We start from the raw sequence: 6,072 nt of genomic DNA on the forward strand, positions 1-6,072 counted from the left end.
CTGATAGCCCAACATCCACATACATATGAGGCAATTGGAAATACCATCATTTGTGGCAGGTGCCCTTTAGTCTTCAAAGTGACATCCATGCCACTAAAGAGTTCTTATGCAGCAGATTTGCCCATTCAGTCTCATTTTCAGTTATTATATTTTTGAATTATAAGCTTTCTGTTTGTAATTTCTTTATAGTTTTCATTTTTTGGCAGAGATTTGATAGTTTTTCCCCTCTCAACCATGGCTTTGGACTTAGTAACCACTTAAGTCAGGACAAAGGAAGTGAAACTGGAACAGATCCAAATTTTTAAAAGGTGAGGAAGCCAGAATGATAACCAAAACAGGATGAATATGGGTAAACACCCCGGAATAGGAGACTCAAAGGAGATATAATGAGCCCTTTTAAGAGCCTGATGCAGGACATTAGGTTATTGCCACAGCTATGGAGAGCAAATCACATCAGCATAGTATTATCAGTCTCCACCTTTAAGTATCAGCATAACAGTTTCCAATTCTGCCAGTCAAGAAATGTGGTTGCTCTACAATACACACACTACCTTAATATTCTAAGAGATGAATTAAGTTTCTAAAAGAGTTTGACCCATAATTTTTCACATTCTGGGTATTGCTCTGGTTCACTCACATTTGAAAAATTCATGTCTGTTCCAGTGTCACTTGTCAGCCATGAGAAACCAGGGTGAACCAGTTTAAAGTCCTGGTTTTAGGATTATTCATAATTACTCACTCTAAGGTAATTATAATTACTGCCTTAAAATCGTTTCCAGTAATATCAGAATTTTAGCTCAGCATCTGCTGATTGCTTTTTATCATTTAAATTATAATTGTCCTGGTTCTTGTATAATATATACCATATATATTCATGTATAAGCTGAGTTTTTCCAGCACATTTTTAATGCAGTTTTTGTGGTAAAATCAGATGCCTCAGCTGCTATTTGGGACAGCTTATACTCAAGTATATATAGTAACCCTTTATTGCACCCTGGCCATCTGGGACATTATATTGTGAGTTTCTGGATCCAATTCAATCTTAATTTTTAGCCAAAATTTGCTCTGCTTGGGTATAGTGCACAGGTTCAGAGGTGGGTAGATGTTTAGCCCTCCAACTCAGTCCTGCTGACACCAGTGTAGGAAACAGAGTACTAACTAATAAATACTTTTTAACTGCCAATGATCCACCCTAATGACACCATATGAATGAGGATTTTTCCCATCACTGATTTTTGGCTAAAGGATAGCAGTGATTGTCCATCTTCTATTTTTATAAGATATCACCTTACAAGGAAGTCTATAATTAGAAGGGGAAAAGGTAATTAGAATAGATTTTGTTTCATAAACAGAGCATGTGGGGTTCTTATTCCAATTTTCATATTCAGTGATAAAGTTTAGGGCTTTACATTTTCAACTATTTCTAACAGGGAATGAACTTTTTCCTGTGGTTTGTCATATTTGTTGAATAGGTTACATAATTTAAAATAAGTTAATCAGCAGCTTTGAGGTTTATTTTCTGATTGTAGTCTCTCCTACAAATCTCACAAATAAACTCTCAAACCTCTTAAGAAGTAACGGTCAACAATTTCTAAAACTTGAAGATAGAAAAGAGGCTATAAATCTTTAAAATGCTCACTTTTCTCGATTCTCAAGTGACTGTGGTCTGGATTTAGAGAAATTGTGACATTTTCTTGACCTTCTTTAAGGAAGACTTAGAAACACAATTCCTGATTTCAACAAGCTGGCGTTTGTGGTTTCTGTAAGTTCTAGGAAAAGCCCTGATGGGAACTAGGAACACACCATAAAAAGTGGACCCAACCATTAAGGAAGCATGGGGATTCAACGCTTACTTATTCACTGCAGGCCGGGAGGGATTCACCTCGGGAGAATGTGCTATAGCTGCAGATCTAATACCCAAATAGCTTCTGAAGTATAGGGTTCTATGATATAGGCCAATAAAGAAAAGGGGCAACAGCAGAAAGAGTAAGAAAACCCTAATAGTGTATATGGTGGGAGGAGATGTAATTAGGGACATTGTACAGGTTTTCTTCTGTTGTATGGCTTAATAACAGCCACTTATTATCTCAGTGATTCTGTAGATTTAAAAAATCTGTACAGAGTACTCTGCTAGGAGTCTCATATGCTAAAATTATGGCATCATCCAGTGTTGCATTCATTTCTAGGATTCATATGTTTGTTAGCAGAATTCAAATCCCTCCTGCCTTGTTGGTTATTGGCTAGAGGCTATTAGCATAAGGACTCCCTGATATCTGGCTTCCCTCATAGGACTTTCTCACGGATTTTCTGACAACATGGCAACTTACTTCTTTAGTGACTTCAGGAGAATATCCCTCAGAGTTTCTCTCTTCCAAAGGACACAGTCTTAAAGCCTCATCTGCTTAGATTAAGAGCACTCAAAGTAACCTCCCGCTTAATGATCTCAAAGTCAACTGGTTAGAGATCTTAATCACAGTGTAAAATCCCTTCATCTCTGTAACTTAGTCACTGAAGTGAAACCCACAGTCAACTAATAAACATTAAATATGGTATGTATACCATGGGGCATTGATTCTGGGAACCATCTCAGAATTCTTCCTGGTACCAGTTGCTATGGGTTGGACTTAGAAAAATAGCAGCACTTTCAGACCCTGCTTAGGAAGGATTGCTGTTGACTGTTAGAAATAAGCAATGCGCTGGCTGGCTGAGGCCTACAATCACAAAAGAACAAATGTAAAGGGGCAGTGGACTCCTCAACAAGCTTATGTTCTGGACTGATCAGTACACAGACAATTTCAGAACTCACTCTTTTCCCCCCAGAAATTTTGAAGCTTTCTCTTCCCACATCCTATGAAGAACATCAGTAGCATTACAGAGATAAGTGAGTCCTTGGAAAGTGGCAGAGGTAAAAGTCACTTATTCTTGGGTTAGAAATTAGTATAGCCATGAAGCTGAGTGACCTTAATTAGAATAACATGATCTTCCTTGATCTTAGATTCTTATTTATAGAACAGAAACATAAGACATGTATTAAAATAAACAAAAGTGCTTGTGAAAGTCCTCAGAACCTACATGTAATGTAATGTAATGTATCATTGTTTTGTACTATTACTGGCCTTTTAGGAAATGTGCAGCATTATTCTGTATGCAGGCAAATTATTCCAATGTTCCATGTGATTAAGTTGAAAATGTGCCAACATGTTTTTCTCCCATGGTCTGTTCCAAAATATCTACTGCTGCTAAGTGCAATGTTTTGTGTCTAAGAATTAGAATGAATAAGCCAAATGTAGACCCTGAGTCAATGAAATCATGCTCAAGGTACAAATCTCTGCATTGACATGAAGCTGCCATGACCCTCCTCTTTACTCTTTGTCTGAATTCTTGAAATTCCTACCATTTATGAGCAAGAGTACAAGGCAGGAAAGAGGGTGGGAGCTTGAATGGAGGGAGTACTGGCATCCTACAGTTTGTGTCACTCAGTGTATTAAATCATGGTCCCCACCACCACCATGAACCTTCTCTCCCACAGAATCTTCAGTAATGTTTATCATCAACTTTAATCATAGAATTAATATGTGCTAAATATAGATGTAAAAATTGCTTAGATGTAGTTTTTCTTAGATTATATGGTTATTAACACCAAACTTGTTTTCAAAATCTTTCTACACTTAATTATGACATGATTAGCTATTATTAGTAGAAGTCTTTAAATTTTTTTCTCCTTTTTCTTTATTACTTTATTCTCAAAAAAGTATTTGATATAGTTGCACAAATATTAATTACCACAGTATTATAACTAAAACTTCTGAAAATTTGACAAAATCAGTGACAAAAAAGAATAATGATGAAACTGTGAAACACCTCATAACATGGATAGATTTAGAGAACATTATACTGAGTCAAGTTGGTTAATCACAAAAGAACAAACACTGTATGAGACCACTGTCTTTAAAAAATCAAAATAATAGTATTCATATTAGAATAAACATATTCATGGTTATCAGGGGTGGAAGAGGAAAGGAAGGAAAGGAGAAATAAAAGTCAGAAGGTAGACAAGTGTTAAATGGGGAAGATAACATCCTGCTAGAGAGAGATGAGCCACACAAAAAATAACAATATTAATAATACAGGGCAGGGGAGGATAGGACAAGCCATTGGGAGGTTTGATAAGTGATTTAAGTTGTTGAATGCAAAAATGAGGATCTGATATGTAAGCCCCACCTAGTTAACAACACAAACTAAACAAAACAAACATATTATGTGTGCTTGCAGCTCATGGTGACAAAATCATGTGATTTTGTGTTTGGGTAATAATGGCAGCTCAGACTGACGAGGGCTCATTAGAGAGTTCAGAAGTAAATTGGCAAAAGGTTAATGGCTCAAGTCTATCACATATATACACAGCTTTTTGTCTCTGGACTTCAGATATTTCTTCTCCTCTGGTTGGAGACATAATGCCTTAAAAGTTCCATGGTTGTAAGCAAGAGAAACTTTTTGATGTGATAAGAGAGAAGAAACCCTGTAAGTAACTTTTTTAAAGTTACCCCGTGTGATATCTGGAGTTTGGGATGGGAAGAAAGAGTAGGAGCTGGAGGCTTCTCCTGATTCATATGGTTTCAGGGACTCAGATGGCCTAAAAAAATAACAGGTCAGTTGGCCAGCTACTGACTCATATTCCAAGAAAAGGAGGACAGAAGCTGAGAAATTAGATGTGGAGGGGAAAGCGAAAAGGACAAAAGAGAAGAGAGTGGTAAAGAATACACACACATGTAAGATATGACAAAATACCCATTTATAAACTATCAAGGGCTCATGAGGGAGGGGGGAGCGGGGAGGGAGGGTAAAAATGAGGACCTAATGTCGGGGGTTTAAGTGGAGAGAAAATGTTTTGAGAAACGATGTACAAATGAGCTTTACACAATTGATGTGTGTATGGATTGGGATAACAGTTGTATGAGCCCCTAATAAAATGTTTAAAAAAAAAAAAGAGTACAAGAATGAAGAAAATGTTCTAAAATTGATTGTGGTGATACTTGTACAACTCTTCTGGATGTTATTGAACTGTTGAATCATATAATATGTGAATAATATGCCAATAAACTTAAAAAACCCGTCAAAAAACAATAAAATAAAGAGCACTGATTTGGTCTTAAAAAAAAAAAAAAGAATATACACACACACAAATATATCTCCAACATCCAGTATACATTTTTATATTTCATGTTAGATGCAGAGTATACTCTCAAGGAAACTCACCTTTCAATACATTTGGTTGTTCATTTCAGATCACAAAATGGACCATGATTATATAATGCTCTCAAGCAACCAAGAATAATGTCCAAGTCTAGTTGACCCATAGCATTGGCCATCACAAGAGAAACTCACTGGGTTGAGAAGGTGTTCAGTTTAGGGTGTCAAGAAGTATTGGAGGAAATATGGTAACTGTAGTGAGCCAGAGAACCCAGAGAGGATATATGTCAACAGGTCCCATAGCATAGCTGGTTGTTGTCTAGTCAATTGCAATTCATGATTCTCTCATGTGTATGAGTATGACAGTGTTCTGTGAGATTTATTAATTGGCTGATTTTTCTGAAATAGATCATCAAGCCCTTCTTCGGAGGTACCTCTGGGTAAATCCAAACCTCAAATCTTTCAGTTAGCAGCTTAACCATTACCACAGTGCAGTCTATTTAGGACCCATAAAGAAAGGAAGTAGCCACGATCTGTCCACTTCCACAGGAACCTGAGCCCAAACAAAGAAACAGCAGACAGGTGAAGACATATGTGGCAAGAGGACCTGATGCCAGGAGCTTAGATGGAGAGCAAATGTTTTGAGAATGAGGGCAATGAATGTACAAATATGCTTTACACAATTGATGTATGCATGGATTGTGATAAGAGTTGTATGAGCCCCTAATAAAATGATTTAAAAAGTGGGGGAGCAAAAATAAACCTTGGGAATCCCTGTAAGGGAATCCCTGTAAGGGGCAAGTGTCCAGTAAATTTACAGTCACAGATGTGCTCCTGTCCCCTGGTGCACACCATTTGCCTAGTAACAGGCACCTGTTAAGT

This window comes from Echinops telfairi, unplaced genomic scaffold (assembly GCF_000313985.2).
Source record: "Echinops telfairi isolate 266 unplaced genomic scaffold, ASM31398v2 ScPeMD7_7462;HRSCAF=8500, whole genome shotgun sequence".
In the NCBI taxonomy this organism is placed as follows: domain Eukaryota; kingdom Metazoa; phylum Chordata; class Mammalia; order Afrosoricida; family Tenrecidae; genus Echinops; species Echinops telfairi.